The 27,370-nt window shown below is 43.5% G+C and overlaps 1 protein-coding gene across 10 annotated transcripts in view; it reads left to right on the forward strand.

The window, feature by feature from the left end:
- The window catches only part of ZNF536 (zinc finger protein 536), a 594,001-nt gene that overhangs the window by 62,262 nt on the left and 504,369 nt on the right, over positions 1 to 27,370 (forward strand). For 9 of the 10 annotated variants that reach the window (XM_060185644.1, XM_060185645.1, XM_060185646.1 and 6 more), the window contains exon 2: positions 3,145 to 3,214. The gene's annotated coding sequence lies outside the window, so the exon portion shown is untranslated. Of the gene's footprint in view, positions 1 to 806; positions 1,114 to 3,144; positions 3,215 to 27,370 lie in introns of those variants that run through there. The other variant, XM_060185647.1, reaches the window with a different exon arrangement.

The following is a 27,370-nucleotide window of genomic DNA, read 5'->3' on the forward strand; positions in this document are numbered from 1 at the left end:
TTTGTGTACAAATAGAAATTCCTCTCTCTCTCTCTCTCTTATTTCTTTATTGGGGAATTAGTGTTTTACAGTTGACAGTATATACAATAGTTTTTACATGCATAACATTTCTCGGTTTTCCACATAACAATACAACCCCCACTAGGTCTTCTGTCATCCTTTTCCAGGACCTGTACTCCCCCCCCCCCCACTCCAGCATATTTTACTTTGGTGCAATACACTAACTCCAGTTCAGGTTCTACTTGTGTTTTCTCTTCTGGTCTTGTTTTTCAGCTTCTGCCTGAGACTGAGATCATCCCATATTCATCCCTGTGTTTCTGACTTATTTCACTTAACATGATTTCTTCAAGCTCCATCCAAGATGGGCTGAAAATGATGAAATCAGCATTTTAAATAGCTGAGTAGTATTGCATTGTGTATATATACCGTAACTTGCTCAGCCATTCATCTGTTTTTGGACACCTAGGTTGCTTCCAGGTTTTGGCTATTACAAATTGTGCTGCTATGAACATGGGTATACACAAATCTTTTTGGATGGATGTGTTGGTTTCCTTAGGATATATCCCCAGGAGAGGAATTGCAGGATCATAGGGTAGGTCCATTTCTAGCTTTCTGAGAGTTCTCCAGACTACTCCTCACAGAGGCTGGACCAATTTACATTTCCACCAGCAGTGCAGGAGGGTTCCTTTGACCTCACAACCTCTCTAGCAAGAAATGTCTCTCTTGCACTTTGGGAAAACACTTCTAGCCCACAGGCAGCAAACATCATATTTGGTTGCCAATAATAAATCTTGGAGTTGGGTTGGTATCACAGCCAGTGGTTTGATATCCAGATTTTTGGGGCTTGGGGCTGCTACCCTGGGCTTTGGGAATGCATTTTACTTTTTTTTTTTTTTAAATACCCATTGCTGATGATGAACTGGGACCTCACACATGCATGATCTAACTGCTTTCAGACTCCAGACTCCCTTTTCATTCAAATACATAGAGGGACACACAGAGAGGGAGAAAGATCACACACAGTACCAGAGCTTCCTCGATACCATAATAGTCCCACATTAGTGCCAGGGGCTCAAACCTGGGCTACATGGATGGCAAGGCAGGCTCTACCTGGTAAGTGATTCACCTGGCCCTCAATGCATGCTCTACTTTCCCATTTGCTGAAACGTCCTTGAGTTCATGATGGGATTCTCTTTCTGCAGTGTCAGGGTATATGCTTTCAGTGTCAGGAGAGTATGGTCTTACCAGGGTGGGGGAATCTTTTGCTTTATAAAACCCTTTCTGGAGGTGATTATGCTAAAAGAAATAGGAGGTGAAGGACAACTGTTAGCCCATTTTATACACATGTGGTATAGGTGCTGAAAGTAAAATGAACTTTGCAAAAAAAAATAATAACAATAACCAAACTGTTGAACTTTTTGAACACCAGGGTGGTTATTGGGGGCCTGGGGGCACAGAACTTGTGTGGAGGCAATGGTGCCTTACACATACCATGAAAGGATACTCCTGAAATCTTCTAATTTTGCAGAAACATGGCTGAGTTGCTGATACAAATGGATTAAAAACAAAAACAGAAAACAAACCCTTTCCCATTGTGATAAGACAAATCAATTCTGAACTGACTTGAATGGAACCAGAAATGGGCTGGACTCTTGGAGACCATATAAGGCTATATATATATATATATATATATGTTGTCACCAGGGTTATCACTGGGGCTTGGTGCCAGAACTATGAATCCACCACTGCTATCAGACACTTTGCTTTTTTTCTTTCTATTTTATTTGATATGACAGAGAGAAATTGAGATGGGAGAGGCAGATAAAGAAAGAGACAGAAAGAGGGACAGCTGTAGCTCTGCTTTACCACTTGTGAAGCTTCCCCCCCCTCCCCCCCCCCCCCCCCCCCCCCCGTGGGTGAGGAGCCAGGGCTCAAAGCTAGGCTCTAGGGCATTGTACTGTGTGTACTCAACCAGGTGTGCTTGCCCAGTTCCCCTGGGCTTACTTAAGTTTTGAAGCAGAAGAAGGAAGTAAAAATGCCTCATTGATGGCTGTTTACCTTGTCCTATTTTAGATACGGATGCTCCCCAATAGTCCAGATCTGTGACAGTTACCCTGGTTTGGACTCCCAAGTTCTGCCCTGGTCACTGGACAGATGTGGCCAATTGATTTTGATGTGGATTTTTTTTGGGGGGCTTCCTGGATTATCATTGGAGTTTGGTCCTGGCACTTAAGAAATTCATTGCTCTTGGAAGCCATTTCCCCCCACCCCTTTCATTAGATAAGACAGAAATTGAGAGGGAAGAAGGAGATAGACAGCTGTAGACCTGCTTCACCACTCATGAAGTCTTCCCCCCTACAGGTGGGGAACAGGGGCTCAAACATGGGTCCTTGAGTGTGTCCTTGCACAGAGTACTATGTGTACTCAACCCAGTGTGCCACTACTTGGCCCCCCTGAGGTGGAATTCTGTTCTAGAAGGGCTTTGGAAATTTGTGAGTGAGCTCTCAGTTCCTCACTTTCAAGAGTCTTTCCCCCCCCCCCCCAATTTAATTTAACTTTTTAAATTTTATTTCTTCATTTTGGATAGAGACAGAGAAACTGAAAGGGGAGAGGACGTGGACATATATTCACACAGATAAAGATCGATAGATAGATAGATAGTTAATCTGCAGCACTGCTTGTGAAGCTTTCCCCCCTGCTTGTGGGGACCAGGGGTTTGAACCCAGGTCCTTGTGTATGGTAACTTGCTGGCCCCACTTTCAGAATTCTTAAGTGAGAAACAACAGGACATGCATGAGGGAAAAGGAGGTTGGGAAAGAAAGTCTTTCTTTACTGGCACCTCTCCTTGTGTCCCATCTAGAGAAGAAATGGCTAGAAGCCCCCCTGCTATCTCTCCCTTTCCAGCCTTGTTTTTTGCAGGTGACAATTTCCCACTAAACAAGGCTGAGCAAATTGGGCTGATTGCAGCAAAGGCCACGTAGTTCCCATTTTTAAAATTGCTCAATGAATTGGGGCAGTGGGGCTATTAAATGTTTTTAGTCTCTCAGCTAAGCTAAGCTGTTGCCGTGGATGAATGCCGTGTCTCTGTCTTGTTGAGCAGTTGTCCTGGCCACTGAGGATTTCTAACAGGTCTTATTTTTGCAGTTCCTGCCCACAACGGCTTTAAGAATACCTTTCAGCCAGCAGGGAGCTCCGTTGCTTTAAGACTCTCCAGGTAAGTCATGTTGGTGTTTTGTAGTTTGTTGCAATAGTGTCTGTCTGTGAGTCTGTGGGGGAAATACAAGCTGTTCCTGGGTGGTAGCCTCTGTGCTGGGTAATAGACCTCCTTGTGAACTCAGGTGGGAAGCAGAGAAGCTTCTGGATTTACCCTACCATTTAGGTGGGGGTAATTATGTGATGCCAAGATACGATCATATGAGTTGGCAAAATAGCCCACTGGGATAGGGTACTGCTTTGCCATGTGCATGACTCAGGTTTGAGCCTGTCCCTCACTGTATTGAAGGAAGCTTTGGTGCTATAGTCTCTCTCTCTCTCTCTCTCTCTCTCTCTCTCGCTCGCTCCTTCTCTCTCTCTCTCTCTCTTCCCCATTTTCATTCTCTTTGCCTCACTCCACCAAAAAGACATTATACTACTAGGTAAAGGACTTGTGGGCTATACACTCAATGAAATTTTACTCTGCAATTAAAAAGGTGATGCTGTATTGTTTGTGACAAGATGAGTGAAACTGAAGATGATTGTTTTACTTCAAGTAAGTAAAGAGGTGAAAGTCAAAGTACTGGATGGTTTTAATCTTATGCGGAATAAAGATAACTGAAGTTAAAGAGCTTCTAAGAAAGAAAAGTAAGGGGTTGGGTGGTAGCACACCGAGTTGAGTGCACATATCACAGTGTTCAAGCCCCTGGTCCCCACCCACAGGGGAAAAACTTCGGTAACAGTGAAGCAGTGCTGCAAGTGTCTCTCTTTCTCTCGCCCTCTCTATCTCCCCCCTCTTCTCTGTCTCTACCCAAATAAATAAAAAATAGATTTAAAAAAAGAAAGGAAAGTAACTAAACTATCTCTAAGACTCTGTTTAGTACTATGGTGGTCATCAGAGGGAAGTGGGGAGGACCACAGAAACTTCAGTTGGGGGGGGCTGCACTGAGCTGTGATGAGTGTGATGCTCTGAGAAAGACATGGTGCCAGCAATGGGTTGCAGTCAGGTTAAGCCCTGTGAGGCTGCCTTCTTTCTCTCTTGTGTGATGTCCACCATATTTGCCTAGAATGAGAACCTGGTGGAGATGGTGCCCAAAGTCAGTGGGCCCACCCAAGCGTAACTCTGGTTCCTTTACTCTCCCCTGAGTGGTTCAAGGTTTGACTTGGCCCCAGAGTCTGCCATCTCACATAGACTCAAGCTCACAAACTCAGTGATGGAGTCTTTTCCCTGCATCAAACCGATAGCAACTTAAAAATACCAGAGGCAAGGGGGAGAGCTTATACTTGATGACTATAGTTGCTTCATGTGGAAACTCATCCTGGGATCTAATTAGCCAGATCCACCTTCTCCTGACCACTGGCCTCTGAGTTCAGTACAGAAAGTACAGAAAGCAGGGGAGGGGAGGCCAATAGGGGAATTATACATTCAGAAATTAATTTTATATTTGACTGAATATACATTTTTTTTATTGTGACTTGATCTAACTGAAAAAAAAAAGTGCTTACTTCTTGATTTTGTGGCTATCCCTGGCCATGGATTACTTTTTATTTTGGTTTTTATACAACAGTTCTATTAGAAATTTGCTGTTTTATTCTTACCTTCTTAGTAAAAATCCTTTTATCACACAATGGGTAATTTATATCCATTACCAGGCCTTTCAATCCTTTTCAGTGGGGCTGTCAGTGCCGTTGGCACAGTAATGATTAATGTGATCTAATAATAGTGTGCCATTATATTACCTTAGTAAAACATGTACCAACATCCCATTCGGATCTACCAAATTCATAGCTTCCTATAATATTTTTGTTGAAAGACAGGATTACTATTTTTCAAAGCTGATTCCCCCCCCCTTAACATATTTAATGAAAGTCACGATTCTTTGCTTTAGTAATCCAGGCATGTGACTGGGCTCCCTGGGTGAATTTGACATCTTCAGATGAGAGGTTGGATGGTCTCAGGAATCTCCTAGAGATATTTATTTATTTGCTTGTTTGTTTGTTTAGTTGGGTCTAAGTTGCTTTTCTTGGTGGCAAAAAATAGAAAAAAGAAAAAAAAAAGGGTTTCCAGTCCTTTCTGATGCTTGATGAGGAAATGTGTTTTAGATCAAAAAGAAAATGATTAAGTAATTTGGCTTGAAGCCTCTTTTCCTTCCTCCTCTTCTGTTTGCTCTTCTCTTCTTTCACCTGCCTTGGTTGGTCAGCTGGCAAGTAGGAAAGCTGACCAAGTGAGTGGATGCAGCCTCACTGCCCGTTCCCCATTCCTAGAAGGTCCCCACCTCCCTTATTTACTCCTCTAGTTCTCCACTAGTTTGGTTGGAAGGCAGGACTTCTCGGTTGCTGGCACTCCTGATGCTTGGCACTGAGTGATCTTACCTGTGGGTCTGGCCTGTGCACTAGAAGGTGTCTCAGTTTCTGTACCTGCTGATGCCCCTACATCCCTACTGCCTGGCGCAGCTAGTAGCTCCCCCTCCTCCCACTGTGATGGTCCACAATGTCTCTGAACATTACTGTGTGTCTCTCCTGGGTCGGAGACCTACTGGCTTAGTGTGACAGGAACATAAACAGATATTCTTGGGCTGGAGGGAATTCCAGCAGCCTTCTAGAGTTCTGTGGTCCTTCTGAAGGTAGCTTAGGCTGTGGGCAAGAGTGTGAATGAGGGCTACAAGTTGTATCCTTTTACTGGCTGGAATCTACTCCTTTCACTTCTCTGCTCACTCTCCCTGTGCTGTCACAGAGCCTGGCCTAAGTCTTAGCTTCTTCCACTTAAATCCCATTGTAATCATGCCTGTGATTGATAACATTCCATCTTTTCAAAGGGCTTTAAAATCTGTGTCAACCAAGAATGACATTATTGTAATGCCAGCAAGATATATTCAAACAATTACACACTAAAATCAAAGTGGGAAGGTTGTGCCTTTGTGATGTGGCATTAGCATGTCAGTCCCCAGAAATCTTAAGTGGCAAAATACATGAGAAGAAACGGGTTTTGCCCTTGATACCACTGTGCTCTGAAAGCAGACTGAATATCTGGGCTTCTTAGAGCTAGAAGTTAGGGGGTGGGGGGAGGTAAGGATGGAGGAAAAGGAGAGGGAGAAAGAGCAAGAGAGAGGAGAGATCTTTGTTTTTGATTCAGAACAAAAATTACTCCTGCAACATTGGCTCAAAATATGCAATCAACTGAAATCAGGAACCATATTTTGAATACAAAATTTAAATTGAGACACTTGATTCTTGATATGTGTGCACCCACGTACGTGTGTATATTTAAGACAAGAAAGCATTTGTTATAAAAATATTGCTTGTAGTATTCACCCTCAAATGATACTGCCACATTGGAATACATTTTTTTTGTTCCATTAGTATTTCTGTAGAAGACACTCTTGTTTGTTTTTAGAACAGATCCTTGATGATAACAAACGAGGAAATGACTCTGATCTACCTTCCTTTTAGGAGGATTGAAAATACATTCCCAGGGCTGGGTGGTGGTGCCCTGGGTTAAGTGCACGTAGTGCAGAGCACAAGACTGGAGTAAGGATCCCAGTTCGAGCTCCTGGTTCCCCACCTGCAGGGGTGTCGCTTCGCAAGCAGTGAAGCATGTCTGGAGTGTCTATCTTTCTCTCCCCCTCTGTCTTCCCCACCTCTCTTGATTTCTCTCTGTCCTATTCAACAACAGCAGTGGCAGCGGGAACAGCAGCAATGGGAAAAAAATGGCTGCTAGGAGCAATGGATTCATAGTGCAGGTACCAAGCCCCCAGTGATAACCCTGTAGGAAAAACATTAATTAGTTAATTAAAAAAATAAAAATATATGTATATTTCCAATCTGAGGATTTCAGATGTTTGGTGCAGGAAGCTTTTTGGCAACTCATTCTATTGCTGGCTTCTGTTATGTTTCCCATGCTACAGTGTAAACCTGGAAATTCCTGGGATGCTGTCACACATAGCGACTTCTCAGTAGACCTTTGGTGCTTGGAAGGGTGGATGGGTAGATAGATGGATACATTAATAACTGAGTGGGTGGATGATGGGACTCAATATTAAGCCCTCCCAGAGACTTAGAAAAAAAGGGACTGGGTGGTGGTGCATCTGGTTAAGTGTACATGTACATAGAATGAAGTGCAAAGACCCATGTAAGGACCCGTTCAAGGATCCAAGTTCAAGGCCCTGACTCCCCAACTGCAGGGGAGTAGTTTCATAAGTGGTGAAACAGGTCTGCAGGTGCCTCTCTTTCTCCCTTTCTGCCTCCCCATCCTCTCTCTATTTTATCCAGTAAAAATAGAAAGAAAAAGAAAAGAAAAGAAAGAAACTTAGAATAAATAGTACACTTTGTGACCCAAACTAAATCCTGCCATTTACCATCTTTTTACCCCTTTGTGTCACGGATGTTCATATGTGTGTGTACACACACACACACACACACACACACACACACACACACACACACTAGTTTAGTTGTAGAGAGACATTCTCATTATTTCTTCTTTTTGGTTCACTTTTTAAAATTGAAAAATGGTGTCAGGCAATTTCTGTGAGCTGCAACCACATGGGTGCCTTGCTGTAAAAATACCTTCCAAAGCCCACACAAACACATACACACAGATGCCTAGAACTGAAGACACGTAGGCAGGATAGGAGAAGGTGACCTCTTCTAGAGTGGGACATGGGCAAGGAGTTTATAGGGCTCCAAAGACTTCCTATCCAGATGCCTGCTTGTCTGCTTCCTGGGCAAGACTTTGTAAACTATATTGTAGCTGATATTCTTTCAGAGACTCCTGTGCATCCTCACCTGGCTCACCACACCCCAGATTGGTGGCCCCAGTGGATGCTCAATTGTGATTTGGTATATGAAGTTTTTTTAAATGTGTTTTTATTGTGTATTTGTTTTGGATAGAGACAGAGAGAAATTTAGAGTGGAGAGGAAGACAGATAGATAGATAGATAGATAGATAGAGAAAGATAGAGAGAGAATAAAAACAAGACACCTGCAGCACTGCTTCACTGCTCATGAAGCTTTCCTGCAGATGGGAACCAAGGGCTTGAACCTAGATCCTTGAACACTGCAATGTGTGCACTCAACCAGGTACGCCACCACCCAGCCCTGGTTCAGGATTTTCGTTTTGTTTTGTAGTAACTCATTCCTTTACTAGTCTGGTCCCTGTACTACAGTGTAAAACCTGGAAATTTCTGGGGTGTTTATTTATTTTGATAGGACAGAAAGAAATTGAGATGGGAAGAGGGGAGAGAGGGTGAGGGTGAGGGTAGGGGAGGGAGGGAAGGGAGAGAGAGAGGGAGAAAGAGAGGGAGAAAGAGAGGGAGAGGGGGAGGAAGAGGGGGAGGGAGAGGGGGAGAGGGAGAGAGGGAGGGAGAGCGGGAGAGACAGGGGAAGAGAGAGGGGGAGAGAGAGGGGGAGAGGGAGGGAGAGGGAGAGGGAGAGAGGGATGGGGAGAGAGGGATGGGGGGAGAGAGAGAGAGAGAGGGAGGGAGAGAGAGAGAGAGAGAGAAACCTGTAGCACTGTTTCACCAATTGTGAAGTTTCCTACCTGGCAGGACTTATCCCAGCTCCTTGCTCAACTGTGTGTATAGCCACCCAGTTCCAAGATTTTGTCTTATGCACAGTGAATTCTCAGTAGACCTCTGGTGATTGGAAGGGTGGGTGGGCAAATGGTTAGGTAGATGAATCATTGGATTGGTCAGCCCTCTAGAAACAAAGCTGAGGTTCTAGATGGTGGGGTTTCCAAGTCCAAGCACAGAAGGTACCTGCCTATTGCAAAATATTCCTCTCCCTGAGCTTAGAAAGGCATCCCACCTTGAACTTTTAAATGACTGCAAATTGGGCAGCATAACAGTGTTGTGTCAGAGAATGACACAGAAGAGAAACAAATGAACTCCAAACCTGGCAACTTATGGCAAAGGTCTGAACTCTGAGTCACCTTTCCTGCCTGGTTCACTGCTCACCAACAGTATGGAGAGGCATCAAGTGATTTGGTTCTTACTGTGCCTCAGTTTCCTCATCCATACATTGAGAATGTCAATAACGATATTGCGGTCAATGGGAAGAGGCATCTGTGTGAATCACTTCAAATAATGCCTAGCTTAAAGTAGGCATTTAATTGAAATTTCCTCCCTCCCTCCATCCCTTCTTTCCTTCCTTCCTTCCTTCCTTCCTCCCTCCCTCCCTCCCTCCCTTCCTTCTTTTCTTTTTTTATTCTTTTCTTTCTTTTTAAAAAATCATCTTTATTTATTTATTGGATAAAGACAACCGGAAATTGAGATGGAAGGGGTGAAAGAGAGGGAGAGAGAGGGGGAGAGAGGGAGAGACACCTGCAACACTGTTTCACTGCTAATGAAGTTTTCCCCCTGCAGGTGGAGGAATGGGAGCTCAAACCTGCGTCTTTGCTCATTGTAGCATGTGCTTTTAACCAGGTGTGCCACCACCCACCCCCTTCTTTTCTTTTTTCTTTTTTTAACTAGACAACTGCTCAGTTCTGGCTAATGGTGGTGCTTAGAATTGAACCTGGGATCTCACAGCCTCAGAACATGAGAGTCTTTTTTGCATAACCATTATGTTATCTCCACCACCAAAGGAGGGATTTAATAATGTGTTATTGTTACTATTATTATTTTTCTTTTCTTATTTAGTCACCCCCCACCCTGACTGCTCCAAGATTAATGAAGGCATGGGCCATTATAAGGTCATTTGTCTTTCTCCCTGAGGCTTCTACATTCACTAGAAGTTCTAAAATGTTGCCAGGCCTGTGGTCTTCCCAGTAACCCCCCCTCACCACGGGGGGCTCTTGGTTAGCAAGTTCAGAGACTGTCAGTAAGGGTGGTGAGTTTCCTCAGTCAGCTTCCTCATCCCCTTTCCTTTGTGAAGAAGCAGTGTTGACACACCGCTGGGGGTTTGGGCTTTGCTTGGTGCTGGGGATGAGCATTCCAGGGATGGAGGCCATGTGGTGCTGGTGTGTGGGAACAGCCAGCTCCTGAAGAGAGGAGAGGTCCTGGGCTGTTCTCTCCCATCCCTTCCAAGGGAGACTGCTCTATGCCATGGAGGCCCACACATGTGGCTCTTTGCTGCATCCACTGAAATTTAATGTTTTGCCTTGGGTTTATTATGTATGCAAGTATCTTGCTGATAAATTACATGTGTAATTGTACCGTCGTAACCACTGCTAGTCAGTGACAACATATAATTAAACTTACCCTTGTAGTCATTGAACTCTTCCATCCCTGACAAGATCACTGACCACTCTGAGGAGGGTGCATCTCCCTGGATGAGCTGTGCAAGTGCGGTGTGGTCTCACCACTCTCTCCCAGAGCACCAAAGGGCCTGCCATACACATGCCCTGCACTGGCAGACTCCTTTTGGCTCCTTCCAGAAGCTTGTGATAGGAGGATTGTAAGACCAGAAATACTTCTTTCTGTATCTGTATCCAAATAATTATTACCCCAGTATGAGTGCTTGGTTAAACACTTGAATAGATACATTTTAGATGTTTTTTTTTTTAATTGTCTCTCAAGTTTTCACATACAACCTAGTGTCCATCCACTCACTGACCTTAAGAGAATGGCTACTATGCTGCCCTTATTATACCCTATACCAGGGCTTGGTAAACTATGGCCTGTGGGCCTCCTTCAGTGTATTCATTATTTAAAATAATCAGTATACACAACTTAGAATTTACCATGCTGACCATTTTCAGAGTGCAGTGCAATTGCGTTCAATACATTTGCATTGCTGTGTACCTGTTAGCATTGTCTGTCTCCAAAATTCTATTTTTTAAAAAATATTATTATGAAGACTATACTTTCATGGATCATTACTATAGTTTGTTAAAATATTATTATTATTATTATTATTTATTGGATAGAGACTGAGAGAAATTGAGTGTGAAGGGGGGCTAGAGGAGGAGAGAAAGAGAGACACCTGCAACTCTGCTTCATGACTTGTACAGCTTTCCCCTTGTGGGTGAGGCCCAGGGGCTTGAACCCAGGTCCTTATATACTGTGGTGTATGCGCTTAACCAGGTGTGCTACCATCTGGTCCCTAGAATTCTTTTCATCATCCCATACTTAAATTCTGTATCCACTAAGCAGTAATCCCTCACCTCTTTCTTTCTCCACCCTCTGGCAGTCACTACTCTACTTTCTGTCTGTGGACTTAACTATCATAGGCATCTCACCTAAGGGAGATCATATAATATTCACCTTTTTCTGACTGCTTTAGTTTTTCTAGCTTTATGTCCTCAGGATTCATCCAGGCAGCATGTGGCAGGATTTCTTTCCTTTATTGAGGCTGTATAGAAGTTCATTCCTTCCCTCCTCCCATCCAGTCATCTCTCTGAGCATACACAGAACATTATGTTTATCCATTCTTTTATCCACTGCTTGAATACTGTGAGTAATACTTCTATAAATGTGGCATACAAGTAGTTCTTAAAGACTTTGATTCCAACATATATATATCCAAACCCAAAGTGGGATTGTTTGATCTTATGTGATAGCTTTTAATATTTTGAAGAGATGTCATATTGTTTTCTGTAGTGGTTTTATAATCCCACCAGCACAAGGAGTACACAAGGGGCTACAATTTCTCTGTATCCTCACTAACACTTACTTTCTGTCTTTGGATAGTATCCATCCTGAGTGAGGTGGTATTGCATTGTGCTTTTGCTATTTTTGTACAGCCTGGAAGCTAAGAATGGCTTTCACACTTGGAAATGATTAGGAACAAAAAATTGAGAGAAATGTTTCATGACACATTTGAAGTATATGAGATTCAGGTTCTAATGTTAAGAGACAAAGTTTTCTTGGTGTGCAGGCTCTGCCACTCATTTCTATCTTGTAGGTGACTGCTGTCACACTGTTATGGTAGAGTTGGGCAGTTGAGACAGAAGCCATGTGGCTTGTAAAGCCAAAATATTTTCCCAATTGACTCTTTATAGAAAACATGGACTGAACCTGCAGTACAGAAAGACCTTGCTACTGTGTATCTTGTTTAATAAGCCCAGTAGCCTACCAGGCAGGCAAAAACAAAACAAAGCAAAACAAAACAAAACAAAAAACAAAACCCTTGAGGTTCAGTGAAGGGAAAGTATTTCACAGGTGTGGTCAAACTATGTTGCTGGTAGCAGGATACACATGTTATCATGTGTGAAGACCCAGGTTTCCACCTGTAGGGGGAAGCTTCATAAGTGGCAGAGTAGTGCTGCAGGTCTCTCTCTTTCTTTCTCAGAACAAAAGGAAACAAAATGTTTGCTAGGAATGGCAGAGTCATCTTGTAGGCACTGAGTCCCAGCAATAACCCTGGTGGCAATAATAAATGAAGTAAAATAATAGTAGTTAAAAAATGTTTTGCACAAGTCACACATCTGAAAATGGCTAAAATAAGATGCTTATGGGTCTCTCATGGCTCCACATTTTCACTCTTTTATTATATTTTCACTTTTAAAAGATTTTGTTTAGGGGGCCGGGGAGTAGTAATTCGGGTTAAGCATACATGGTGCGAAATGCACATGGTGCAAAGTTCAAGGACCAGCATAAGGATCTGGGTTTGAGCCCACAGCTCCCCACCTGTGTGGGGGGGTGGCTTCACAAGCAGTGAAGCAGGTCTGTAGGTGTCTGTATTTCTCTCCCTCTCTCTGTCTCCCCCTCCTTTCTTGAATTCTCTCTGTCCTGACAGCAATAACAATAAGAATACTAACAACAAGAATACTAACAACAGCAATGATAAACAACAAGGACAATAAAAGGGGAAAAATAGCCTCCAGGAGCAGTGGATTCATAGTGAAGGCACCGAGTCCCATTGATAACCCTGAAGACAAAAAAAAAAAAAAAAGATTTTGCTTCTCTTTTTGTTAATTTTTCTCTCCCCTTTCTTTTAGTAGTTATTTAGCACACTTTTGCAAAATCATAAGATTTCAGGGGTGCCGTTTCACAGCCACACATGGTTAATGCACATCACTTACCCTTTACCACTAAAGTTCTGTGTCCTGACCCTGCCCTCATTTATAAGAAGAACTCTGGTGGTTCACTGTTTTTAAATGTTTTTATAATGTAAGAGGGAGAGTGTGTGTGTGTGTGTGTGTGTATGAGAGAGAGAGACAGAGAGAGAAACAGAGAGATGCGGACAAACCAGAGAGGTCCTCCAGCCTATGTGGAGTTAGAGATTGAACCCAAGACGTCTGGCACATAAGCATATCTTCTGCATGCTGTACCCCCTCCTGCACCAACACTTTATTCTTCTTCTTATATTTGTAGAGGGGATTAATGGTTCACAGTAAATACAGTTGTTGATACATGTGTAACATTTCTCAGTTTTCTGCAAAATACTCTCATCTGCAGCCTAGTCCTCCTCCATCATCATTTACCAGGACCTGAAAGCTGCCTCCTCACCCCCAGCCAAGTCCTTTGTTTTGATGCAATACACAAACTCCAGTCCCAGTTCTGATTTGTGTTTCCCCTTCTATTCTTTTTTCTCAATTTCTGTGTATGAGGGGCATCATCCCATATTCATCTTTCTCTTTCTGGCTTATCTTACTTAACATGATTCCTTCAAGCTGCATTCAACATGAGATGAATCCATCTTTTTAATATCCAAGTAGTATTCCATTATGTATATATAACACAACTTTCTCAGCCACTCAGCTGTTGTGGGACGCCTATCTCGCTTCCAGATTTTGACTAATACAAATTGTGCTGCTATGTATATATGTATACACAGATACTTTTAGATAGGTGTGTTTGATCCCTTAGGCTATATCCCAAGGAAGCCAGGTCATAGGGTAGGTCCATTTCTAGCCTTTTGACAGTTCTCCAAACTGCTCTCCACAGGGGTTTGCCCAATTTACATTCCCAACAGCATGCATCAATACTTTAAGTATCATGTGAGGGGATAGGGAGACCATATAATGGTTATGCAGAGGACTTGGATGCCTAAAGGTCCCACGTTCAGTCCCTAGCACCATGATAAGCCGGAGCTGAGCAGTACTCTGGAGTTTCTCTCTGTGTCTTTCTCTCTCTGTATCTCATTAAAGTAAAATAAATAAAATTTTTGAAAATATATGATCATGTAAAGATCACCTTTCCGAGGGAGTGCTTACTCTTTTTTTCAGTAAGCCTGAGGTCAGGTCCTAGTTGAAAAAGACTTGTTAGCACCAGGTGGTGGCACACATGACTGAACACACATGCTACAATGTGTAAGGACTGGGGTTCAAGCCTTTAGTTCCCACCTGCAAATGGGGAAGCTTCATGAGTGGTGAAGCAATGCTGCAGGTGTCTCCCTTTCTCGCTCCTTCTCTATCCCCCCCGCCCATTTCTCTCTGTCTCCATCCAAATAAATAGATTGACATCAAGAAAAGAAAGGGAGTTTGGCGGTAGCACAGTGGGTTAAGAGCACATGGTGCAAAGCACAAGGACTGGCTTAAGGATCTTGGTTCGAGCCCCCAGCTCCCCACCTGAAGGGGAGTTGCTTCACAAGCGGTGAAGCAGGTGTCTATCTTTCTCTCCCCGTCTCTGTTTTCCCCTCCTCTCTCCATTTCTCTCTGTCTTACCCAACAATGACTACAACAATAAAAAAAAAAAAAAAAAAAAAAAAACAAGGGCAACAAAAGGGAATAAATAAAAGAAATTAAAGGGGAAAAAAAAGGCTTGTCTTTATGCTAAACTGCAGTCACTTAGATACTGACCCCCTGAGAAAGAAGACAGCTTGAACCGGGTGTTAGGGGATCTGTCTTTTGACAGACTTCTCTCATTTGAATCTCAGAAGCTCCCATCACCCATAGTGCATTGAGCTTCTGTTGGCTGAGACGCTGTGGAAAGGAGAAGCTTCAGGATACCCGAGAGTCTACATGTGCAGTGCTTCTTTGGGATTAAAAGAGATCAATAACTTCCCTTTGCATTAAAAAAAAGCAAGTTATTTCCTCTACCCAGAGGAAAGAAAGCTGGGGGGTCCAGAAGAACATGCTGATTGATTCCTCTCCATTTTCCTTTGGATCACACGTTGTTTGGCACGAGTCCTAGCACAGCTATATTTGTCTCACTCTGTGTCTTCATCTCCTGATGTGGAGGTCAGCCCTCTATTTCCCAGAGGCAGCCTTGGGCACCGCCTTTGCCTCTTGGGTTCAGATGGCCAGCTGCTACTAATGAGGGGTCAGCCGGTTTTTCTCTCTCTCTTTCTCCTTCCCTCCTCCCCTGCTGCTCACCACTCTCTTGATCCACAGAGATGTGCAGACTTGGTACCAGGAAACTTCTGCTACTTTTCGTTATAGAAGATAGAGTGTAAATAGTCATTTGTTCTTCCTCCAATGGAGAGAAAAGCCGGAGTTGGGTTTTTTTTTTTTTTTTTAACCTATCTGTGTGCATTAGAGGAATTAATGTCTCAAAGTATTTAGGAGAGGTTGCTGGGCTCTGGGGAGAATGGCTAGTCTAGAGCCAGTCTCAGGCAAAGAGAAGTGATTCCCTTTTTGTGTTTGGGGATACCTGCCATCTCTCCCCACAAATAACTACTGTTTATGGACAAGAAGCTTGACCAAGCCATAGTGTGAAATATAGTAGCATTCTTCACGGCTGTGAGCTCAATTCAGTACTTCAGGATTCCTATACATCTAGTTTCTGGCTCAATTCTTTTTACAAGAAAGTCTAATCATCTGAGTTGGATTGTGTTTATCAAGCAGCATGATATCCCACTGAAAGGAAGATGATGATGCTTTTAGATTTTGAGTTTTTATCCCAGGAAACTATTTTCCCACTTTATTGGGGGATCAGTGGTTAATGGTGACGACAGTGTAGTTGTTGACACATGGATACAACTTTTCATCTCCCTGTGATAGATGTCTGCAAACTCCCTTTCCCATAACCTAGGTCTGTTTCAAATATTATGTATCAGAACCTTCAAGTCTCTCCACCCCATTCCTTCATCATGTTCCCCAGAGTCCTTTGCTTTGGTGCAATATGGCACACCCAGTCCAAGTCTTACATTGCTATTCTTTCTTTCTTTCTTTCTTTCTTTCTTTCTTTCTTTCTTTCTTTCTTTCTTCCTTCCTTCCTTCCTTCCTTCCTTCCTTCCTTTCTTTCTCTTTCTTTTCCTCTCTTTCTCTCTTCCCTTTCTTTATCTCTTCTTTTTTTCTTTCTTTCATTTATTAATGAGAAAGATGTTAGAGAGAGAGCGAGAGGGAGAGAGAGAGAGAGAGAGAGAGAGAGAGAGAGAACCAGACATCACTCTGGTTCATGTATTGCTGGGGATTGAATTCAGGACCTCTTGCTTGAGAGACCAATGTTTTATCCACTGCACCATCTCTCGGACCACACTATACACTTTCTGTCCTAGTTTCTTAAGTTACATCTATGAATGAGGTCATATGTTATTTATTTCCCTCTTTTTGACTTATTTCACTTAACGTGTCTTCAAAACAAGGCAAAGGAGATGACTTCATCATTTTAAACAGCTATACAGTAGTCATTTGTGTATATCTACCACAATTTTCTTAGCCACTCATCTGTTATTGGGCATCTAAGTTGCTTCCAAGTTTGAGTTATTACAATTTGTGCTGTTATTAATGTATATGTACACAGGTCTCTTTGGATAGATGTCTTTGTCTCCTATGAATATATTCCCAGGAGAAGGATTGCCCAGCCATAGAACTGGTTCTTTTCTAATATTCTGATGAGTCTCCAGACTGTTTATTTCACAGTAGCCCAGAACATTTATTTACAGTGATGCCTCACACCAGATGCCCGCACCTAGTAGGTGCTTGGTATATGCCTAAAGAATTAATGGGGGTGGTAATTGCTTTGTGCTTTTTGTGAGAATAAGTGGAAGGAATGAGTGATAATGTCTACACATGTGATTTGGTAGTGGGGCTATCTATCAATGATGTTTGGTCCTCTTTAAAGATGGGCCAAAATTTGTTCTCTTTCTGTCCATAGTCCAGCTCCATGTGACCTTAGATGTTTGCTTCTTCTAACTCCGATGACTATTCTCATTTTCCCTGCAGCTGCCAGCCAACCCTTTATCTGGGGGTTCCCTATGATCAACACTGGGAAATGAGAGGTGGTGTCTACCACTGATGAGCTGGCAGCACAGAGGGGAGGAAACTCAAGGCAAGAAGACGAGTTGATTTTGTGTGGGTGTATATGAATGAGGTGGTGGTTAGTGGAGGGGTACATATTGAACTTCGCCTGACTCCAAAGCCGTTTCTTTTTTCTTCCTGAAATGCTGCAGGAATCTAATCTTGTTTACTTCTGTTTAGGGGGGTGGGCTATTTCACATCTAGAAACATAAAACAACACTCTTACCACTGAGCTGGGCTCAACAGTGTCATTTTGTGTTTAACAATAATTGGAGAAAACATCCAGAGTGAAATCACACATGTTGCAGATGCTGGAATCATCCTCCCAAGCTCCACTCATGTGGCTCAGGGTAGGGGCAGCTGGTGGGGTGAGCTCAGTGGGTCTCCCACCTTACTGGACTTTAAAATCACCTGGAGAGCTTGTGAAGCACAGCTTTGGACCTAAACACAGATTTTCTGCTTCAGAAGATCTGAAGTGGGGTCCACAGTTTTGACTTTCTAACAACTTCCAGCTAATGTTGCTGCTACTGTTTTAGGGATTGTACTTGCAGAACCACTCATCTGATGTCAACAGCTCAGCTGAGAGAACACAGATGGGTAAGGGAGGAGCAGTCTCAGGCTCTGGACATGCCCACCCTCTTTCCCGGTCACTCTATGCTCTCCCATGATATGCCGTGATCTTCCTAGTGAGCCCTTGTTTGAAAAATATTAAGGGTAGAAAAATATGTTTGCAAACCTTGGATGTGGAAACAAGATTTCTTTCTTTTCTTTTTCTTCTTTTTTTCAATTGTCACCAGGTTACAGCTGGGACTCAGTGACTATGACATATCAACCATTCCTGGTGGAATTTTTTTTTCTTTTTTTCTTTTGCTGTTTCCTGTTATTTGATAGGACAGAGAAAAATTCACAGGGCAAGGGGGAACTCAGAAAGAGAAAGAAAGATACCTGCCGTACTGATTCTCTACTTGTGAAGTTTCTCTCTTGCAGGTGGGAATTGGGGACTTGAACCTGGGTCTCTTTCACATGGCACCACATAAGCTCAGTTGGGTGTGCCACTGCTTGACTTTTCCCAAATTGAGAGAAAACCCAGCATGTTCCTGGGTCCTTTTTGTTGCCAGATGTGGTGCACTTGCTCCCCATCCTGTCCTGTTCCACTTGTGTCAACATGTCACAAGTTCTCTCTCACCTCTGAAAGCTCACTCCCGGAGGGTGGGGGTGGGGGCTTTGTGGAGCTGGGCTGGGTGGTGGTCGCTCGGTTTATAGTGAAATCCCTTGTGGGCAGCTGTTAGTGCTTGTCGACTGTTTACCAAGTGCCAGGCACTGTGCTCGTTTTAGAAGCGTGACCTCATTTAATTCTCAGAATGACCTCATGAGAGAAGGACTATCACCATCCTATTTTGTGTGTATTCCAAGTATTTGATGCTGCCTCCTGGATTAAGACAATGTAGACTGCAGATGAACGTTGCAGAGGGCTAGTCTGAAGAGAAGCAAGAATCATTGTTGGGAAAAGTAGTGGTGTTTGGTGGCCAAGACTTGACCTTGATGGTCTTTAAGGAAGAGAACAGAACACATCCCATTGGTTCAACAGATGCATCTAAAGATGGATCTGGGTCAGGTGACAGAACTCAGAGCCCTTGGCTTCCTAAAGCTGCTGGCCCCTGAGAAGAGGTCACCTCATTTGTCCTTGGTCAGAGTTCCAGTTGACAGAGGTCTCCTGGGGAGAATTGACTGGTGAACTTTCTCTTGATGAGGCCCCGTTCCTTGGGCCCTTTATGGTGCAGAGGTATCTAGGGGAGAGCCTGGGAACATGATGAGTGGAATTGCTCTGGGTCCTAGTTATGCTTCTGTGGCTGCTGCTTCAACCACAGAGCTCTGGCTTAGCCAGCCCTCAGCTGGCTCTCTGTGCCCAGTCCCCTAAGGGACCAGGAATGCATCCAACATCACAGGTTCATGCTAAGACATCATGTCAGAGCTCATTGCGCTCTCTCTCTGTTTACCTAGTGTGCTGTGGTCAGAGTTGAGGAGTAGGGAACTCATATTCTTCCAGGTGGTGCCTGGGTCCCACTGTGGGGAGTGGGGTGGGGGTACAGGATCATTCAGTCCTTTAAGTCACCTGCTGTCATGCTTGCATCTGCTCTGAGCCTCCATGATGTGACTTAGACCTGGGGGTTTCAAGATAGCATCTGGCAACAGGGGGTGGGGGATGTAGAAGCACAGCTCACCAGCAAAAGCCCACTGAGAAGGTGTTTGAAATGAGGAGACCCTGATCAAGCTCAAGGTCCCATTCAAGGAAGTCCCTCCTATGGTCACAACAGGCTGCATTCCCTCGTGATGCTGATGGGGAGGCTCTTCCTTGGAAATTTTTGTCATCTTGAAGCTCCATGCCACAACCAGGCCACACATCTTCCCTTCAGTATCGGCTTTTCACCTTCAACTTATAAATTGCTGGACCTAACCAGAAGCTGATTGGGAAGTCTGACTATGATATTGTTGTTAGATCTTATTACAAAAGTTTATCTAAATACATACAATTAGTACATGTCTGGCAAAAACTGTCTGCGAAAATACTTTTCTTACCATAACTTGGTGGGTGGCCCATGCACTGCCACTTCCCCTTCCCTTCCCCTCCCCTCCCCTTCCCTTCCCTTTTCCTCCCTTCCCCTCCCTTCCTTTCCCTCCCCTGCCCTCCCCTTCCCTTCCTTTCTCTCCTTTTACCTTTTTTCCTTAAACAACTTTTAAAAAGTTTTTATTTTATTTATTTTGGATAGATACAGAGAGAAATTGAGAGGGAAAGGGAAGGTAGGATTGCTTTATCAACTGTGAGGCTTCCCCCCCTCCCCGGCAGGTGGGGACTGGGGCCTTGAACCTGGGCTCTTACACATTATAATGTGTGTACTCAACCAGGTATAGTACTTCTTGGCCTTCCAAATAAGTACCTCATGCTAACCTATTGTGTCACTGGAGCTCTGATGCCTGCCCAGCCTGCCTGCCTGCCTTCCTTCCTTCCTTCCTTCCTTCCTTCCTTCCTTCCTTCCTTCCTTCCTTCCTTTATGCTCTTTCTTTCTTTCTTTCTTTCTTTCTTTCTTTCTTTCTTTCTTTCTTTCTTTCTTTCTTTCTTTCTTTCTTTCTTTCTTTCTTTTCTCCCTTTGCCTCCAGGGTTATTGCTGGGACTTGGTACCTACTCTACATATCTACTGCTCCTGGGAGCCATTTTTTCCATTTTCTTCCCCTTGTTGTTGTTCTTATTGTTGTTGGCTAGGACAAAGAGAAATTGAAAGAGGAGGGAAAGACAGAGGCAGGGGGAGAGAGATAGACCTGCTTCACTGCTTGTGAAGTAACCATCCTGCAGATGGGGAACTGGGGACTCAAACCTGGATCCTTACACTGGTCCTTGGCTTTGCACCATGTGCACTTAACACACCAGCCCCCCATTCATTCATTCATTCATTCATTCATTCATTCATTCTCTCTTTTTTATTTTTTGAGTCCTTGAGGGTTTCATGACTCAACTTTGAGAAGATTTTTTGATTTTGATGATTGATATGACTTGAGTGGAATCCTATGAGAGAGGAGATAAATTTTTCCCACCAACAGAGATGGAGGTACCGCCTATGTGGAGGGGGAAGGATACACCCAATTTTTCTGCTGGGAGAGCATGAGAACAAAGCTGAAGGAGCAGGCATGTATATTTTTCTCTCTTTCTTTTTGACATCAGGATTATTGCTGGGACTCAGTATCTGCAAGACTCCATAAGTGTAGGCAGCCATTTTGTCCCCTTTTAGATAGAGGGAAGAAGGAAGGGAGGAAGGGAGAGAGGGAGAGAGGAAGAGAAGAGACACTGCAGCCCATGAATTTTTGTCTCAGAGAAGATGACAGTTCAGTTAGGCGAATGTCTATAGTGGGTGAGATTGCCCCCTCAGGTGGCCCCTTCTCCAAGTGAACAACTAGGGCCATAAACTTGCCCAAAATAAATAAATAAATAAAATTAAAAGAATTCCAAACAAAATAGAAGCAAGCAAACTGTTTGTATGACTTATGAGAACTATGGTGGTTATCTTTGGGTGGTGGGAGGGTGGGTGGGTGTGGTGGGGGACTATACATTGTAATCTCACAATAACAAACTACTACTAATAACAAAGAATAAAACACAAAATCTCCAAAGAGTATGTGGAACTAGGACCCTTGACCTTATGAGTTGATTTCCATACAGATTTCATGCCCACTAGGAAGCCCACCAGGTCCTCTCTGGCACTCTTTCCCCTTTGCAACAGCGGGTTTATTCTAAACACCCATTAGAAATCAAAGATACATCTGAGCTCAGCTTGGCCTCCAGGTGTGAATCTGAACCAGAGTGGGTGTGCCCAGGCTGTCCCCATCTGGGGTCATGTGCCACAGCACTATCTGTGTGTATGTAATGGGGGGGGGAGGCATGTTCCTCCTGCACCTCAACTTGCAGTGCAGAGGGTCCTAAAACTGGGGTGGGCCTGACCCAGAATTTGGAGCTGAATTCCTGTCTCCCTGTCCAGGATATATTTTTTAAAAAATATATTTATTTATCTGAGAGAGAGAGAAGGAGAGAAAAGGAAGAGAAATATAGCACCAGAATATCACATACGATGCTGGGGATTGAATTTAAGACCTCAGTACTCTTAGGTTCAACACTCTTACTGCTATACCACCTCCTCGCCTACAAATCATCGATGATTTTTCAGATATAGGTCTAATGTGTAGGCTATGTCCTCCACCTGTCTCTCAAACAGAGACTCTCCTGGTGGCTGTTGGCAGAAGAATTTCCTAATACTAATAGCTATGGGCAAGGGACCCTGACAATGCCATTAGGGGAGAAAGGTTTGCTGGGACCTTTCTGCCTTGCTCCATAGAAACTCTTTTGGAATATGGGGGACTTGGATGACTTATTATTTTGGTGGTTTAGGAATGATTGGAATAGCCTGTTTGAGGTGTGGTTGCCCAGGGTCAGGCCTGCACTTGTGCTGGTCTGCAAAGGGACCTGGGAGACTCCATCTGTCCTAATCTCCTGCTACAGCACAAGTGCTTATAGGTTGTATTAGCACCAAGTCTACATTCTCACAGGTGTGCAGCGCCCTAGTCCAAGTCTTAGAAGACTGGATTCTGGTGGCTTCTTTCCTTCTTATCAGCTGAGGGGCTCTGACTTAAAATTTTTTGTGTGTTATATTTATTTATTTATTGGATAGAGACAGCCAGAAATCGAGAGGGATGAGGGAGATAGAGAGGAAGAGAGGCAGGCACCTGAAACCCTGCTTCACCACCCCTGAAGTTTTCCCTCTGCAAGTGGGAAAGGCTTTTTGACTTTTGAGTTCCTATACCTCAGTATCAATAAAAAGAGAGATTAATCCTGTATGATTGCCAAGAGTCCCTCTGATTCTGAAGTTTTGGCACATTACAAGAAGTCTGTATTTTACAACTAGTAAGTTACATTTTCTCTTGAAGAAAGTCTGGAAGAGAAAAGTTGACCTCCAGCATGAGACCTTTGTGGTGTGGTGTGGTGTGAGGCCAAGGTTATGGAGGTAGTGTCTGTGAGAGAATCCTTTGGATTTATTGAAGTGGCTGACTTGGATCATCTTGGATGCTCCCTTGATGAAAAAGCAGAAGAAGAAGAAGGGGGAGGAGAAGGAGGGTGAGGAGGAAGAGAAGGAGAGGAGAAGGTGAAGGCGAAGAAGGAGAAGCAGCAACAGCTATAATCCCCTGTAAAATTCTGAATACCTTGAAAATTTCAAATTCTATCACTTTTGTGATTGGCAACATTAAATGGCAACAGCTCATTTAAATAAGCAACATCTGGACATTATTATTTTTAGGGTTTTTTTTTTCATCTGTTGATTTAGAATTCTGGGGCCTTTATGAATCTTGCATGAATATTCTTTTATGTTCACATCTACCATCAAGACACAAAGAAATAGCCAAAAAAAATATCGTCCAGCGATTCTTTGATGCAATGCATGTGTTTTTTAAACAACACATCCATTGTGAAGGGGAGAAGATATAAAATAGGCTGCCTGTGAGTGTAGGTGGAAGAAGCAGCTTGATCTTCTAAGAGCAAGAATAGCTTGGAATTCAAAGCCACAGTAGGAAGAAGGTTGTGATTTTTAAAATATATAATAATATAACATTTTAAAATAGCAATATCATTTTGGACTGATGATATTAGGATATAGCATGCACTTTTTCACAGAATGATCCAATTATTCTGAGAACAATGTATTCTGAGCAGGTTTGGTAAAAATAGAGGATCTATCATCTATCTCATGGTGTAAGATAATGCATTAATTTTTATGAGTGAGTTATGAAGATGTACAACTCGCTTAAGAGTTAGGATAAACATAATATTCCTTAATTAATCCATTACTCCATGGTACACATGTGCCATTTTTATTACCTTAAAAATGAAAAATGTCAAAAAGGGAAATTGCTGCTTTTTTATTATAATAAAAAGCCCCCCTTTTTTTTGGAAAATCATAAAATGTCTCATCTAATTCACTGTATAATGCTAATGAGCTTAACAAGCCATCTCAGTGCACAGTTTAGGATAAAAGGTCATCTGTTTCTGGCAGCCAAACTCTAGTCCTCCTTGTGAAGAGGCAAAACCTCGAAGCACCAAATATCGGAAATGGCATCTGTGATTAGAAGCATTATTAATAACGATTCGTGATTAACAAGGGCACACTTTAGAAATGCACACCATACCCTGCCTGTGTTTTGAACAGAAGTCAGAGCTTTTGGGGCGTTATGTCATTTCCTCCTAAATCTTTTGAACTTGTTGCCCATCTCAGTTTTGTGTGGCTTTGAACAGGGACTCTCTTCTCTCTCTCTCTCTCTCTCTCTCTCTCTCTCTCTCAGTTTTCTGTTTGATATCACATTTAATTTTTCCAAATCTCTCTGGATCTTGCACTTAATTTCTTGTATCTTTTTACTCTGAACAGTATGCCCCTTGTTCCCTGTCTGTGTCAGTGTCATCTGCCTGTGATTTCTTTTGTCTTTTCACAAAAAACAGGGCTTTTTGGAGGCCAGTCACAGGCACCTTCAGCCCCAAACACAGGGTGGTTGCAGGCGGCCTTGTTATGGAAACGAATTGCCCAGTGGCATGAGGGAATGGCCAACAGTGGACTAGAATCATGAAGCTGAAAGTGATATTGCCGACTGGAGGTCATTTTTCCCAACTGAGGGGCAATCGTTTGCCACTATAAACTGCACATTGTAGTCAGTATATGTTTTATTAAACCATTGAAGGAACTTGGGAGTCATTTCGTTTAAACTTCCTGCTTGATGTAGCTTAGGGCTGAGCCTAGAGCAGCCCACAAATAGGCCTGGAGTAATTTGCAGAAGAAATACCCCAAACAATCAGCAGGATGCTTTGTAGCTAGGGAGCCTGGCCAATTCTTCTTGAATTTCTCCATGTATTACATGCCTTGGTTCAAGCCTCCTCTCCAGGGCTGTTTCTGCTACTGTGATGAGAGACTGTAGATACCACTTGATCAGTAGGTTCGTTGACAACCTGCATTGTTAGACACTGAGTACTTTGGTTTCGGAATACCCTATCCGACCATGGTTGTCACACTGGAGAGTCTCCCCTTTTCACCGCTCAATGTGGACAGGCTTTTGGGCTGTGGGATTCCCATAGGTTCTGGGGACTAGTGTTTTTCTGAGCCAGTGGAGATGTGTGAGTTTTCAGCAAAGGCCAGAGAAGGCAACCACAGTACCCACATCTTCATCTTGAGTAAGAATTGCCTTTGTGGGGAGTCAGGTGGTAGCGTAGTAGGTTAAGCACAGGTGCACAAAGCACAAGGACCAGCGTAAGGATCCCAGTTTGAGCCACAAGCTCCCTACCTTCAGGGAGTTGCTTCACAGGTGGTGAAGCAGGTCTGCAGTTGTCTATCTTTCTCTTCTCCTCTCTGTCTTCCCCTCCTCTCTCCATTTCTCTCTGTCCTATCCAACAACGACAACATCAATAGCAGCAACAACAATAACTATAACAATAAAACAACAAGGACAACAAAAGGGAACAGATAAATAAATATTTTTTTAAAAAAGAATTGCCTCTGTGGTGGCTGGAGCTCAGTGGGTAGAGCATGTACCTAGTCACCCATGGCCCAAGTTTGAGCCTCAGTACTGCATGGGAGGTGCTGTGGCAAAGGGGAAAGCTCTGCTGTTGTGGTCTCTCTGTCTCTCTCTCTCTCTCTCTGTCTCTCTCTCTCTCTCTCTGTTTGAATGGAAATTTAATGACCTGGAATGGTGAAATGGTGTATGTGTGAGGTGTACACACACACACACACACACACACACACACACACACACACACACACACGCACAGCCAGAAAAATAAAAGGGAAAAGAAAACAAAGACTTGCCTGCTTGGATGGTGCTTCCTGTCTGAGGGAGGCAGGAAATGAGGTAAGGACCTGGAACCAGAGCAGTGGGTTCAGGACCAGTCTGCCCATAACATGCTGAGTAGTTCTCTCTCCTCTCTGAGACTTACTGATCCTGACTGCAAAAGGTGATAGTGGTGGTGTAGTGGTTACTGTTGGTCCCCAGCCTGAGGAGGTCAAGCAATAACCTCAGGAGTATACGATGTTATGGGAAGGAGTTATGTGTGTGTGTGTTTGTCACTGTTGATTGCTGTGGTTTCAGTTCAGTTTGCATATCTCTCCCAAGCAACACATATGTGGGTTCCAGTCACCGTTACCACTTGTGCCTGGGAATGAAGGCTCATAGGAAGTATGAGATGTGCTCTGCTCTACATTAGTAATCAACAGAATGGAATCAGGCATTTAAAATAAATTTAAAATTTGATTAATTTATTCATTTGCTTTTGGATAAAGACAGTGAGAAATTGAGAGGGAAGGGAGTTAGAGAGGGAAAGAGACGCCTGCAGCACTGCTTCAACAGTGATGTTTTCCCCCTGCAGGTGGGGACTGAGGGTTTGTACTCATGTCCCTGTAGATTGCAACATATGCACTGTAATGGCATCATTACTGTCTGACCCCTGAAATGGGCACTTTGACTTTCTCAGACCTAACTGGTGGTCTTTAGTAGGTGGCCTTAATTCTACAAAGTTATATAACCAGATCTTTTGTCTAATTGGTAACTATATTTAGGAGGTAGAGAAATATGTGAGCTATTCGTTTCGATTAAATTTTTCATCATGCACTCTGCAATTGGATTGACAACTATTAATATTAAAGAGCTTGGCCAAATTGAAATTTGTATTGCTGGAGAGACTTAAATATAATGTATGATGCTGGGTGGGGGGAGCCTGAGGCATAGGGGAATTACGAGGCTGGGTGCAGACAGGTCCCGGCCAGGTGCTCACTAACACCAACCTCACCTCTGCAGCTGGAGGAGGGAGAGGAGGGGAAGGGCTCTGCAAAGCCAGCACTGGGCTACTGGGACTCAAGATACTCTCCTAGAAATGACTAAAAATAAAGATGTGGAGCATGTGTGTGGCACATTATACAAAGCCATTTTTATCACAACCATTTGTATACTGTATTTTCTCCTCCATTAATAAGGGTTGGAGGTAAAGCAGAGAAAGTCATTCTAAAATAGGATCCGTGTATCACCGGGATAAGGATGGAAAAAGAGAGGGTCCCTCTCTTCAGAAGCCTCCAAGCAGACTGTATTGAGGATTCTACAAGTCCTCAGGAGGTTTGGGAAGGAGGAAACCCCAGGCCATGCTTGTGTGGTTCCAACTGGGGGCTTTCTGTCTCTGGGGCTTAATCCTTCTTAACACTGCTGGTGGCTTCCTGGAATCCACTGCATGTGTGTGTACAGGATCTTAGAACATTTGTACAAAGATGGGCAGGTTTGCAAAGATGGAACTCAGACAGGAAAAGAGAAGTGTCTGGGTCCACACAATCACTGAGTGATAGGAATTTAGCTTTAGGACTCCTATGGACAACTCTGCCAAGCAAGTCACAGCCAGATAGTGGGGCGCCTAGTGGGGAGTCCCCAGTCCATAGGCTTGGAAGGGCCCTCTGATTATCAAGGGTACAGATGAACTAAGGGTCCCTGCTCCTCATGTTGAATCCAGTTGCAGTATGGGAAGCAGTAGTCCTGGACTGGGTGAAGGGTGGGTCA

The sequence above is a fragment of the Erinaceus europaeus genome, chromosome 2 (genome assembly GCF_950295315.1).
Source record: "Erinaceus europaeus chromosome 2, mEriEur2.1, whole genome shotgun sequence".
Lineage (NCBI taxonomy): Eukaryota > Metazoa > Chordata > Mammalia > Eulipotyphla > Erinaceidae > Erinaceus > Erinaceus europaeus.